A 16064-nucleotide genomic window follows, 5' to 3' on the forward strand; every position below is an offset into this window, starting at 1 on the left:
CTTCACTTCTAGGCATGCGTTTACAAACTTGTAATTATGGTGATAATTCAATAGAAACAAGTAAGGAAAGTCTAAAGTTGGGCACGACCGACTATACTATACCCTACACCACTTAGTAGATCTACATTTTGATACCATCTCAAATCCTTCAAATTTCTCGATTGCTATATACAAAGGTTTATGTTTCCATATACCTTTATTTTAATCTGGCCCGATTTGGACAAAATTTTGTTAGACTTCTACAAAATCTCTAGACTTAATATTTAAATCGGCTAATGCCTTGGGGCGGAACACGATGTTATTAAGAAACAAGTGAAGTCTAAAGCCGGGCGGGCCCGACTATATCATAACCTTAACCATCCCAACTGAATTTGTGAACATTGTTTGTGGGTTATCAATGGTATAGGTTTGGGCAAAACCCGCATTTCCATATTTAAGAACATTAAGGGGTACCCCTTGTTATAGGAGTTTTATCACAATCTGAACAGAAATGTCTGATACTAGGAGCTATAGTTGATTCTGAACCTACAGAGTAATATGCCACTAATATTAAGTCCAAAAAAAAAGGAAATCGCTCAATTAGTGTGGGTAATAAATCCAAATTTCTGAAAATAGGGCAATAGATTTATGTAGTAGCTACATGTAAGTCTAAATACGATCGGCTAATAGATGTACATTTGAAATTTGAGCAAATTTGGTTAATAAATAATAGTATTATAGAGCTATATCTAAATCTAAACCGATTGGGATGACATTTTTCAGCTTTGATTGAAACCACAGAAAGTTACCTTGAGCTAAATTTAAGTAAGATCGTTTAATAAATGAGGCCACTATGGTCCAAAATAACATTATTAGGAACAAATTTTTGCAAATCGGATGATACATACATATGGGAGCTATCTAAAACTGAACCGATTTGGATGATATTTTGCAGGTTTGGTTGATACCACAGAATCTTACTGTGTGCTAAACTTCAGTAAGATCGGATAATAAATAAGGGTTCTATGGCCAAATTTCGGAAAATCGGGCTATCACATATATGGGAGCTATATCTCAATCTGAACCGATTTCGATGAAATTTTGCACATACAGGTAGTGCTATAGAAGATTACATTTGTCCAACTTTGAGTACTAGCGGTTGATAAATAAGGCTTTTATAGCCAAATATAGAAAAATCGGGCGGTACATATATACGGGAGCTATATCTAAATCTGGTCCGATTTCAATGATTTTTTGCACATGTAGTTAGTGCTTTAGAAGATTGCATTTTGACAACTTTGAGTAAGATCGGATGAAACATAAGGGTTTTATGGCCAAATTTAGAAAAATCGGGCTGTACATATATATGGGTGCTATAGCTAAATCTGAACCGATTTCAATGATTTTTTGCATATGTAGTTAGTGCTTAAGAAGATTGCATTTAAACAACTTTGAGTAAGATCGGATGAAACATAAGGGTTTTATGGCCAAATTTAGAAAAATCGGGCTGTACATATATATGGGTGCTATAGCTAAATCTGAACCGATTTCGATGATGTTTTGCACATATAGTTAGTGCTATAGAAGATAATATTTAGCCAACTTTGAAAAAGATCGGTTGATAAATAATGTTTTTATGGCCAAATTTAGAAAAATCGGGCGGTATATATATATATATGGGATCTATAGCTAAATCTAAGCCGATTTCAATGAAATTGTGCAGACTTAAAGGGTAATGCGAAAGATTACTTTGTGTCACATTTGACGACGATCGGTTGGTAAAAAAGTGCAAGGTGACCCCATATGTCGAAATTGGGCGATACATACATATGTGAACTATATCTAAATTTGATCCGATTTCTTCCAAATTCAATAGCGTTCGTCCTTGTGCCCAAAAAACACACTGTACCAAATAACCATCAAAACCGGTTAATAATTACGACCGGAATCCTTTGAACAAGAAATACATGGACAGACGGACGAACGGACGGACACCAAGCGCCAGATCGACTCACACAGAAAAAAAATCTCACCAAAAATATTTGCAATTAAAAAGTTGATTCAAGTTGAAAAATTTTTCAATTAATAAATTAATTGATACAACTAAATTTTTAATCAAGGTAGGAATATTAAGTTTATTAAATGAACGATGGAAAATGTTTAAATTATTAATTAAAAAAATTAATTTATGCAATTAACTTGTTAATCAAAAAAAAAAAAATCACTTAAAAAAGTGATGGATATTTTTTTTGTTGTTAATTTTTAGTTAAAAATTTATTTCAAACAATCAATTGTTAATCAAAACACTAAGCCAATTCAGAAAGTAATTGAAAATAGTTACCTTTTGTAATTAAAAAACAAGTATATACAGCCGTAAGTTCGGCCAGGCCGAAGTTTATGGATTGCGTAGAAACTTCTACTGAAGTCTGTCATCCAAAATCGAATTACTTGACAACATTTTCTATAGAAGTAAAATTTGGACAAAATTTTCTATAGAAATAAGATTTTAACAAAATTGTCTATAGAAATAAAATTCTGACAAAATTTTCTATAGAAATAAGATTTTAACAAAAATTTCTATAGAAATAAAATTTTTGTTGTTGTTTGTTTGATTTCTGCTTTAAACCATGCATTGACTAAACTACAAGTGTAGCTTAAACAACAGAGGAAAATAATGTTTGTCAAATTTATTTGGACAAAGCCCTATAGACTGCAAGATGGTTGGATGGACGCACGTTTCGGAATTACCACATTCATCATCAGCATCCTCTTTTTAAGCTACACTTGTAGTTTAGTCAATGCATGGTGTTAAGCTGAAATCAAAAAAAACAACAACAATAATTAAAGAAAAAAAAACAACAATAACAAAACAAAACGAAATAAAATATTGACATAATTTTCTATAGATATAAAATGTTGACAAAATTTTCAATAGAATTAAATTTTGACAACATTCTCTATAAAATTAAAATTTTGACAACATTTTCTTTAGAAATAAAATTTTGCCAAAATTTTCTATAGAAATAAAATTTGATAAAATTTTTTATAGGAATAAAATTTTGACAAAATTTTCTATAGGAATAAAATTTTGACAAAAATTTCTATAGAAATAAAATTTTGGTAGATTATTTTTGGCTCGAGTGGCAACCAATTGTTGTGTGATTGGGGATCGGCTATATATAACTATAGACCGATATGGACCAATTTATGCATGGTTATTAGCGGCCATATACTAACACCACGTTGCAAATTTCAACCGGATCGGGTGAAGTTTGCTCCTCCAGGAGGCTCCGGAAATCAAATCTGGGGAACGGTTTATATGGTGGCTATATATAATTATGGACCGATATGGACCAATTTTGGCATGGTTATTAGCAGCCATATACTAACACCACGTACCAAATTTCAACCAAATCGGCTGAATTTTGCTCCTCTAAGAGGCTCCGGAGGTCAAATCGGGGATCGGTTTATATGGGAGATATATATTAATAAAGAGCTATATGGACCAATTTTTGCATGGTTGTTAGAGACCATATATGAACACCATGTACCAAATTTCAGCCGGATCGGCTGAAAATTGTTTCTCTTAGAGGCTCTGCAAGCCAAATCGGGGGATCGGTTTATATGGGGGCTATATATAATTATGGACCGATGTGGATCAATTTGGGCATGGTTGATAGAGACCATATACTTATATATACACCATGTACCAAATTTCAGCCGGATCGGATGAAATTTGCTTTTCTTAAAGGCTCCGGAGGTCAAATCTGGGGATCGGTTTATATGGGGGCTATATATAATTATGGACCGATGTAGACCAATTTTTGCATGGTTGTTAGAGACCATATACTAACACCATGTACCAAATTTTAGCCAGATCGGATGAAATTTGCTTCTCTTAGAGGGTCTGCAAGCCAAATTTGGGGGTCCGTTTACATGGGGGCTATACCTAAAAGTGGACCTATATAGCCCATTTGCAATACCATCCGACCTACGTCAATAACAACTACTTGTACTAAGTTTGAAGTCGATAGCTTGTTTCGTTCGGAAGTTAGCGTGATTTCAACAGACGGATGGACGGACATGCTTAGATCGACTCAGAATTTCGCCACGACCCAGAATATATATATATATATATATATATATATATATATATATATATATATATATATATATATATATATATATATATATATATATTATATATATATATATATATATATATATATATATATATATATATATATATATATATATATATATATATATATATATATATATATATATATATATATATATATATATATATATATATATATATATATATATATATATATATATATATATATATATATATATATATATATATATATACTTTACGGGGTCGAAGAGCAATATTTCTATGTGTTACAAACGAAATGACAAAGTTAATATACCCCCCATCCTATGGTGGAGAGTATAGTTAATTCGGTTTTGTAATCAACAGCAATTAAACTTTTAATTGTATCAATTAAAAACTTAATTGAAATTTGCTAATGAAATCAATTAATTTTTTTATCAAGTATTCTTTTATGTCCAATTAAAACTGTGATTGATACTATAATTTTCGTGATTGAAGACATTTCAATTAAAAAATTAATTGAATCATTACCCAGCAAAAAAATTTGGAAGTTCTTTCAAGGGCACAACTTTAAAAGCACAATGAGGTTTTTTATTTTAACTACCCAAGAAGTTCTTTTAATTCAGTTTTTTATAACTTGTTTTTTTCATACTTTTAATGGGTAATTTTAACTTTTTTTGTTTCAAATATGTTAAAAATAGAGTAAGAATTCATAAAATGATACAAATCATTTAAATTTTGTCGAAAAAAGTGCTAAATCCAATCTGAAAAAATTGTGAAATTTTGAAAATATTTGAGGTCAAACGTTTCCGATAGGCGTTATAATCCATTAAAATTATAAAACATTATGAAAATTATTTATTTGACAAAGTATCACAGATATTGAATTCGGATCACACCTAAAGAAGTGATGCAAATTCAGTGCAACGGCTGTTGAAGTAGAGGACTTCTGTCCTATGACAAGCCCATGTTAAATTCATCGCTTCTGCTTCAATTTTGCACCGCTTCCGGTTCCAAAAGAACGTTTTCATTACTTTTTTGGCGACGCTTTTTTTGCTGGGTAATTTCGTGATTGAATCAAAAAAAAAAAAATGTGTGTGTGGAGGTGATTCTGAGTTGATCGGTATATATTTTTTGGGGTCTAAAATCAATATTTCTGGTAGGCACATTTTTTGGCAGATCAAAGTTATTATACCCTGACCACATAGTGGGTATAAGGGTATTATAAAATAAATAAATAATGATTGGAGTGAGAAAATTCGGTAGTCCAAAATTTTAAAAAGTCGAACAATCAACAACGACACAGTCGAAACATCGAACAGCTTCCGAACACCTTTGTGTAGGATTAATGTAGGGCATCATATATACGACTCTACCAGAATTTTCTAAATTACTCGCAGAACATATTTTATGATATTTTTTGTTGTTGTCACAATTCCAATTGCAATACTGCTTTAAGCAATATACACATTTTCCCTTGATATATAAACCAAAGCATTTATATCTCATTCTCTATATCCAATTTAGTATGTGAGTAATACGATTATTTTATTTATACAACAGCAACAACAACAACAACAAAATATCCACTACAATATAATCGCAAATAGTAATGGAAATTGAAAACCTCTTAAAATCCTACTTGGCATTATCATCACTTTTCTAAACACAAAACTCTTGAAACATCTAAAAAAACAACAACATAAATGGGAAATTTCTTAAATCTTCGAAAGCTATTACCCCCAATTCCAAGTCATACACGTAATCCTTTTATCAACACAAAACTGTGTTAAAGCCAGTCTGAATCACTACCTGACTAACTCTTAACCATATAACATGGCTTTCATGGATGTTGAATGGTAGGTTGGTATGTAGGTTCTATGCGTTTGCATGACCCATCTACCACATTGCTGACAAGGACGACGAAACCCCGATTTGAGAGAGAGAGCGAGTATAAAACAACCTCATAATATTTATTATGAAAAGTTCCTTTTGTGTGTGTGCCGTCGTTTGCTTTCGAGGGTATATATATTTATAGTATTTTACAAACAAATAACCAGAAAAACTGTTACTGTTTAAAAGTTCATACCTTTTTCATGGGTGTTTTGGGGTTGTGGCTATTGGGGTTAGAGTTAGAGTTTAAATCGTGCAGTTTATGCTATTGTACCTTAGGCCTTTTTTATTTAAGGCCATTAAGAAAATCCTAAGCATGGGTAAGTGAGAAATAACAAATATATGCGACCTACAGCGGAAAGGAGGTTAATTCGTCAGCACCCCCAATAAATTGAAAATTCAATCCAAATCCTCAAAAAACAAAAATTTTATATGAAAAACTTCTAACATATATACCATATGCTAGCTATATCTAAATCTGAACCAATTTCAATAAAATTAACCACAATTGACTACACTACTAATTGAACTCCTAGTGCAAAATTTCAACCAAATTGGACTAAAACTCTGGCTTCTGGGGCCATATAAGTCCATATCGGGCGAAAGATATATATGGAAGCTATATCTAAATCTGAACCGATTTCAACCAAATTGTGCACACTTGACTGTACGACCAAGTGTTATATTTATGCAAAATTTCAAGCAAATTAGTGAGCTATATCAAAATCTGAACCGATTTCTTCCAAAATCAATAGGGTTCTATTTTGAGCCAAAACAGGTACTTGTGCCAAATTTGAAGTCGATTTGACTAAAACTGCGACCTAGACTTTGATCACAAAAATGTGTTCTCAGACAGACGGACATGGCTAGATCGACTCAGAGACCCACCCTGAGCATTATTGTCACAGACATCATGGGTTTTTATCTCGTCTCCTTCTGGGTGTTGCAAACATATGCACTAACTTATAATACCCTGTCTCAGAGGAAAAAGGAGGTTAATTCGGCCCAAGAACTTAAATATTCTACACAAATCCTCAACGATTTCATGAACGGCATTCGTTTTTCTTTGGCCATGAAAAGTCTTAAAATAATCGTTAGACGTTATTATGGCAACTCCCTCGGTGGTGCAATGTGCTAAGGCGACTGTTAACGCGTATGGTGCAGAAAACGCAGGTTCGAATCACGCTAGCGGGAATCTTTTTATACCCTCCACCATAGGATGGGGGTATATTAACTTTGTCATTTCGTTTGTAACGCATCGAAATACTGCTCTAATACCCCATAAAGTATATGTATATATTCTAGGTCGTGGTGAAATTCTGAGTCGATCTGAGCATGTCCGTCCGTCCGTCTGTTGAAATCACGCTAACTTCAGAACGAAACAAGCTATCGACTTGAATCCTGGCACTAGTAGTTGTTATTGATGTAGGTCGGATGGTATTGAAAATGGGCCATATCGGTCCACTTTTACGTATAGCCCCCATATAACCGGACCCCCAAATTTGGCTTGGGGATCATCTAAGAGAAGCAAATTTCATCCGATCCCGCTGAAATTTGGTACATGATGTTAGTATATGTTCTCTAATAACCGTGAAATAATTGGTCCACATCGGTCCATAATTATATATAGCCCCGATATAAACCGATCACCAGAGTTGACCTCCGGAGCCTCTTCGAAGACCAAAATTCATCTGATTCAGTTGAAATTTGGTACGTGGTATTAGTATATGTTATCCAACAACCATGCAGGAATTGGTTCATATCAGTCCATAATTATATGTAGCCCCATATAAACCGATCCACAGATTTGATCTCCGGTGCCTTTTGGAGAAGCAAAATTCATCCGAGTGGGATCCACCGTGGTGCAATGGTTGCATGTCCGCCTTGCATACACAAGGTCGTGGGTTCGATTCCTGCTTCGACCGAACGCTAAAAAGTTTTTCAGCGGTGGATTATCCCACCTCAGTAATGCTGGTGACATTTCTGAGGATTTCAAAGCTTCTCTAAAGGGTGATACGGTAAAAATTTGGTCAATATAAACTTGACGTATTTCTTTCAATTTTGCATTTAAGAAACCTGGACACCCCTCATTTGGAAGATGTGTGTGTGTAGAATGTTGCTCCTATTTTGATTTTGGAATTCACTCTTCAGTTGTCAAAATGCCGTCCAAGCAAGAAGAGCAGCGTATCAAAATTTTGCTCGCGCATCGCGAAAATCCGAGCTACTCGCACGGAAAGCTGGCAAAATCGTTAAAAGTTGCCAAATCAACCGTTACAAATGTAATTAAAGTGGTTGGGGAACGTTTGTCGACAGCCAGGAAGTCTGGATCGGGGGGAAATCGAAAACCGGAAGCCGCTGAGACGACAAAGAGAGTTGCCGGTAGTTTCAAGCGAAACCCTAACCTCTCTCTCCAAGATGCCGCAAATAAGCTAGGTGTATCGTACCGTGCATCGAGCCAATAAACGAGCCGGACTATCGACTTACAAGAAGGTAGTGACTCCAAATTGCGATGATAAACAAAATACGACGGCCAAAGCGCGATCCCGGAGGCTGTGCACGACGATGCTGACGAACTTTAACTGCGTGGTAATGGACGACGAAACCTACGTCAAAGCCGACTTCAAGCAGCTTCCGTGGCAGGAGTTTTATACGGCAAAAGGAAGGGGAAAGGTAGCAGATATTTTCAAGCACATAAAACTGTCAAAGTTCGCAAAGAAATATCTGGTTTGGCAAGCCATCTGTACCTGTGGCTTGAAAAGCAGCATTTTCATAGCTTCCGGGACTGTCAACCAAGAAATTTACGTGAAAGAGTGTTTGAATAAACGTCTGCTGCCTTTCCTGAAGAAACACAGTTGTTCCGTACTGTTTTGGCCGGATTTGGCATCTTGCCATTACGGTAAAAAGGCCATGGAGTGGTACGCCGCCAACAACGTGCAGGTGGTTCCCAAGGACAAGAACCCTCCCAACACGCCAGAGCTCCGCCCAATTGAGAAATACTGGGCTATTGTCAAGCGGAACCTAAAGAAGACCAAAAAAACTGCTAAGGACGAGCAGCAGTTCAAGGCAAACTGGCTTTCTGCGGCGAAGAAGGTGGACAAGGTGGCTGTACAAAATCTGATGGCAGGTGTCAAGAGTGAGGTCCGTCAATTGGGATTTGGAAAGCGAAAGCCTGAATATTTTTCCTGAATTTTACACTAATTAACTTGAAAAAGAAATTTAATTTAATTTTTTAAATAAACGATTTCACCGATTTACACGCGTTTTCCCTTGACCAAATTTTAACCGTATCACCCTTTAAGTGGTTTCACTGCAATGTGGAACGCCGTTCGGACTCGGCTATAAAAAGGAGGTCCCTTGTCATTGAGCTTAACATGGAATCGGCAGCACTCAGTGATAAGAGAGAAGTTCACCAATGTGGTATCACAATGGACTGAATAGTCTAAGTGAGACTGATACATCGGGCTGCCACCTAAGCTAACCTAACCTAACCTAATCTAAAATTCATCCGATCTGGTGGAAATTTGGTACGTGGTGGTTGTATATGATATTTAACAACCATGTCAAAAGTTGTCCATATCAGTCCATAATCATATATAGGCCCCATATAAACCGATCGCGAGATTTGGTTTTGGAGCCACTTGGAGGAGCAAATTTCATCCGAGTTAGTTGAAATTTGGTACATTGTGCTAGTATATGGCCGTTAACAACCATGCCTAGCTAGGTCCATATCGGTTTATAGTTATATATAGCCCTCAGATCCATATCACTAATTGTATATAGCCCCCATATAAGCGACCCCCATATTTAAATTCTGGCTCTCTACGTACCGTGCAAAAGTCCATAACGATTCGTAATTTGTAGACTCACCTATACATACCTTTTTTGTCTAGTATATACCACGTATGGGCTAACTCACAATTTAGAAAACGATGTTAAGAAGTTTTAAGATAACACAACCCAATTAACTCGATTGTGGATGACAGTCTTTCGTAGAAGTTTCTACGCAATCGATGGTGGAGGCTACTTAAGCTTCGGCCTGGCCGAACTTACGGCCGTATATACTTGTTTCCAATTGTGAAAGTTTTACAATCTGAAAATATTCTCGCTCCGACCGGGAGTTGAACCTGGGTTTGTTACCAATGTAACAGAATGTGTGAGTATACTCAGCAACAAACGCCATTGAAACGCCCCAGCAAAAAATTTGGGAGTTCTTCTAAAGGCACAACTTTAAAAGCACTTCCAAAAATGACCTCCCAAAGAAGTTCTTTATTTTAGCTGCATGGGAAGTTCTTTTAATTCAATTTGTTATAATTCGCTATTTTTCATATTTTTAAGGGAAAATTTAAATTTTTTTGTTTCAAATAGGTTAAAAATAGATTAAGAATTAATAAAATAGTAGACATTTTTCTGAAAAAGATGTCAAATCCATTCTAGAAAAATTGTGAATTTTTTAAAAATATTTGATGCCAAACGTTCCACACAAGCGTAAGAATGCATTAAAACTCATAAAAAAAAATTAAAAAGTATTTATTTGTCAAAATATCACAAAATTTCTTAATTCACATTTAAAACACTGAATTCGCATCACACCTTAAGAAGTGATGCAAATCCAGTGCAACGGCTGTTAAAATGGTGGCCATCCGTCCTATGACAAGCCCATGTTAAATTCATCGCTTCTGCGCCAATTTTGCACCACTTCCGGATCCAAAAATACCATTTTTACTTCTTTTTTGGCGACGCTTTTTTTGCTGGGACGTTGTATGGAAACGTCATTTCAAATGTCCCTTTTAATTCAACGCAAAAAATCCAAATAATTTTCAGGCCACTAATACGAAATCCTTGCGAATTATTCTAAGGGGTTAGTTAAGCGTTCTTTTGTTGACGGTGTTAGTGGTACCGGTGATGTTGGCAATAGCGGTTTGTGGTGAAAGGATGTTGAGTTCTGAAGCGTGATAATGCTTCCTATGGAACAAATCTGAAAATGTAAATGTGCTTAACTTGAAATAGTTAAAACAAAATGCAAATTTCAGCTCCTTTTTTTGTGTGTGTTGTTATGGGTTTTAACCCAAAAACATTTAATGTATTCGAATAAATAAATATCTCTGTGTATAGAGATGTAGTATGAATAAATGAGTGTGAGTTCACTGAGAGTCCTTTTGTTTGAATGAATGTTTGAGTGTGCGTGTGTAAGTGTTCAACATAAGAGTGATTGCGTTGTTTTATGCAAATGGTGTTTTTCTTCTTATGTGTTGCTGTGTGTGTGTGTGTGCGTGTGTATATTTTAGTGACTGAGCGTATTTATTCCATTTCATTCATTCTTTAGCCACAAAGAAACCTTTTAACCCACACGAAAATGCCAAGAAAAAGAACAAAAATATTTGGTCTGATCGGAAACAACTTTGGCATAGATGCCCTAAGACATTTCTCTGAATGCCAACAATAACTTTTGGTTAACACTTCTGGTGATGGTATGATGGCAAGAGGATGCCACGAAGAGATCTGGTATGATTGTATAAATTCCCCTAAGGCATGGAGTTGTTTTAAATTGGATTTAATATAGAGTTTGTGGTGAATAAAAGCAATATCATCATAAAATATAATAAAAATTTAATTAAACATAGTTATTTCAAGTGGTGGTATTGTGAGTCGAATATTTTGTTAACATTGTTTTATGTTGGATTGGAAAAAAATGATGCCAAAGAAATAGCCTTTGGCAAAAAGAAATTAAAATATGCATTTTATTAGAAATAAATTAATTTAGACAAGAGAGTAAGCGTGTGTATATATTTTAAAAGATATCGATGAAATATGACACAAGCAAAGATGGTAGGAGAAATGTCGGTCGAAGCTACTTAATATACATCATGTACTACCACAAAAGCCAAAACATATTTGATAAGGAAATTTAAATGTAGATAAATTTCAATGAAATTTAACATATTAGGATATTTAAAAAAAAAAAAAATCTATTGCCCTTGTAAACCGATATATGTTTGTTCCCACTATTATTGCAATAAATCTGTATGAAAATTATAAAGTTCAGCGGAATCGCATATATGTACTATCAACAAAGGTTTACTTGGAAAGATTTTGACCTTCCCTTAAAGATTTTGGTATTGATTCCGAGCCAAAGATACAGCTTCTTTAAAATAAAGAAATTTTTTAGCTACCTATCTGGCTTTATATTTAGGACCAAATTAAAATTTAAAATTAAAGTTAGAATACAGATCTCATTTATCAAATTTTCATTCTCTTTTCGCGGTTTATTAATAAAAGTAATGACGTGCAAGCAAATGCCAGTTTAAAAATCCAAATTATAATGGATACTTCAAAGTAAAAAATATTTTCTTAAATCAAAACAAGTATATACGGCCGGAAGTTCGGCCAGGCCGAAGCTTATGTACCCTCCATCATGGATTGCGTAGAAACTTCATCTAAACACTGCCATCCACAATCTAATTACTTAAGTTGCGGTAACGCTTGCCGATGGCAAGGTATCTTAAAACCTCCTAACACCATCTTCTAAATTGTATGTAAATCCATACGTGGTATATCTTTAATCAAAAAAGGTCGATCCAATACGTACATAATTCAGTTTGACAAAGTAGACATACAATTTTGACAAAATTATCTACAGAAATAAAATTTCAACAAAATTTTCTATAGAAATAAAATTTTCACAAAATTTTTTATAGAAATACAAATTTTGACAAAATTTTCTATAGAAAGAATTTTTTGACAAAAATTTCCGCAGAAATAAAATTTTAACAAAATTTTCTATAGAAATAAACTTTTGACAAAATTTTCTATAGAAATAAAATCTTGGTAGATTATTTTTGGCTCGAGTGGCAACCATGATTATGAACCGAATAAAATTTAAACAAAATTTTCTATAGAAATAAAATTTTGACAAAAATTTTCTATAGAAATAAAATTTTGACAATGATGAAAATTTTATTATGAACCGAATAAAATTTTAACAAAATTGTCTCTAGAAATAAAATTTTGACAAAATTTTCTCTAGAAATAAAATTTTGACAATTTGAACCGGATCGGATGAATTTTGCTCCTACAAGAGGCTCCGGAGGTCAAATCTGGAGAATGTTTTATATGGGGGCTATATATAATTATAGACCGATATGGATCAATTCTGGCACGGTTGGTAAAGACCATATACCAACACCATGTACCAAATTTCACCCGGATTGGATGAAATTTGCTTCTCTTGGAGACTTCGCCAGCCAAATCTGGGGATCGGTTTATATGGGGGCTATATATAATTATGAACCGATATGGACCAATTTTTTCACGGTTGTTAGAGACCATATACCAATACCATGTACCAAATTTCAGGCGGATCGGATGCAATTTGCTCCTCTTTGAGGCTTCGCAAGCCAAATCTGGAGATCGGTTCATATGGGGTCTATATATAATTATGGACCGATGTGGACCGCTTTTTGCATGATTGTAAGAGACCATATACCAACACCATATACCAAATTTCAGCCGGATTGGATGAAATATGCTTCTCTTAGGGGCTCCACAAGCCAAATCTGGGGATCGGGTTATATGGGGGCTATATATAATTAAAGACCGATATGGACCAATTTTTGTATGGTTGTTAGAGACCATATACCAACATCATGTACTAAATTTCAGCCGGATCGGATGAAATTTTCTTCTCTTTGAGGCTCCGCAAACCAAATCTGGGTATCGGTATATATGGGGGCTATATATAATTATGGACCGATATGGACCAATTTTCGCATGGATGTTAGAGACCACAGACTAACACCATCCATCAAATTCCAGCCGGATCGGATGAAACTGGCTTCTCTTAGAGGATCCGCATGTTAAATCTGGGGATCTGTTTATATGGGGGCTATATATAATTATTGACCGCTGCGGACCAATTTTTGCCTGGTTGTTAGATACCATATTGTAACACCATGTACCAGATTTCAGCGGGATCGGATGAAATGTGCTTCTCTTAGAGGGTCCGCAAGCCAAATCTGGGGATCGGTTTATATGTGGGCTATATATAATTATGGACCGATGTGGACCAATTTTTGCATGGTTATTAGAGACCGTATACTAACACCATGCACCAAATTTCAGCCAGATCGGATGAAATATGCTACACGTAGAGGCTCCGCAAGCCAAATCTGGATGCCCGTTTGTATGGGGGCTATACGTAAAAGTGGACCATTTGCAATACCATCCGACCTACATCAGTAACAACTACTTGTGCCAAGTTTCAAGTCGATAACTTGTTTCGTTCGGAAGTTAGCGTGATTTCAACAGACGAACGGACGAACGGACGGACATGCTTAGATCGACTCAGAATATCGCCACGACCCAGAATATAAATACTTTATGGGGTCTTAGAACAATATTTCGATGTGTTACAAACGGAATGACAAAGTTAATATACCCCCATCCTATGGTGGAGGGTGTAAAAAGATCGATCCAATACGTATATAATTCAATTTGACAAAGTAGACATAAAATTTTGACAAATTTTTCTACAGAAATAAAATTTTAACAAAATTTTCTATAGAAATAAAATTTTCACAAAATTTTCTATAGAAATAAAAATTTTCACAAAATTTTCTATAGAAAGAAAATTTTGACAAAAATGTCTACAGAAATAAAATTTTAACAAAATTTTCTATAGAAATCAACTTTTGACAAAATTTTCTATAGAAATAAAATCTTGGTAGATTATTTTTGACTCGAGTGGCAACCATGATTATGAACCGAATAAAATTTGAACAAAATTTTCTAAAGAAATAAAATTTTGACAATGATGAAAATTTTATTATGAACCGAATAAAATTTTAACAAAATTTTCTTTAGAAATAAAATTTTGACAAAATTTTCTATAGAAATAAAATTTTGACAAAATTTTCTATAGAAATTAAATTTTGGTAGATTATTTTTGGCTCTAGTGGCAAACACGATTATGAACCGATATGGACCAATTTTTGTGTGATTGGACCAATTTTGGTATGGTTGTTAGCGACCATATACTAACACCACGTTAATAATTTGAACCGGATCGGATGAATTTTGCTCCTCCAAGAGGCTCCGGAGGTCAAATCTGGAGAACGTTTTATATGGGACTATATATAAATATGGACCGATATGGACCAATTTTTGCACGGTTGCTAGAGACCATATACCGATACCATGTACCAAATTTCAGCCGGATCGGATGAAATTTGCTTCTCTTAGAGGCTCCGCAACCCAAATCTGGGGATCGGTTTATATGTGCGCTATATATAATTATGGACCGATGTGGACCAATTTTTGCACGGTTGCTAGAGACCATATACCAATACCATGTACCAAATTTCAGCCGGATCGGATGCAATTTGCTTCTCTTTGAGGCTTCGCAAGCCAAATCTGGAGATCGGTTTATATGGGGGCTATATATAATTATGGACCGATGTGGACCAATTGTTGCACGATTGTTAGAGACCATATACCAACACCATGTACCCAATTTCAGCCGGATCGGATGAAATATGCTTCTCTTAGAGGCTCCACAAGCCAAATCTGGGGATCGGTTTATATGGGGGCTATATATAATTAAGGACCGATATGGACCAATTTTTGCATGGTTGTTAGAGACCGTATACCAACACCATGTACCAAATTTCAGCCGAATCGGATGAAATATGCTTCTGTTAGAGGCTCTACAAGCCAAATCTGAGGGTCCCTTTATATGGGGGCTATACATAAAAGTGGACCGATATGGCCCATTTTCAATACCATCCGACGTACATCGATAACAAATACTTGTGCCAAGTTTCAAGTCTACAGCTTGTTTCGTTCGGAAGTTAGCGTGATTTCAACAGACGGACGGACGGACGGACGGACATGCTTAGATCGACTCAGAATTTCACCACGACCCAGAATATATATACTTTGTGGGGTCTTAGAGCAATATTTCGATGTGTTACAAACGGAATGACAAAGTTAATATACCCGCATCCTATGATGGAGGGTATAAAAAAAAAAAAAAAAACAAGTAAGTAAAGTAGAAAGTCGGACGGGGCCGACTATA

The sequence above is a fragment of the Haematobia irritans genome, chromosome 1, assembly GCF_050003625.1.
Source record: "Haematobia irritans isolate KBUSLIRL chromosome 1, ASM5000362v1, whole genome shotgun sequence".
Classification (NCBI taxonomy): Eukaryota; Metazoa; Arthropoda; class Insecta; order Diptera; family Muscidae; genus Haematobia; species Haematobia irritans.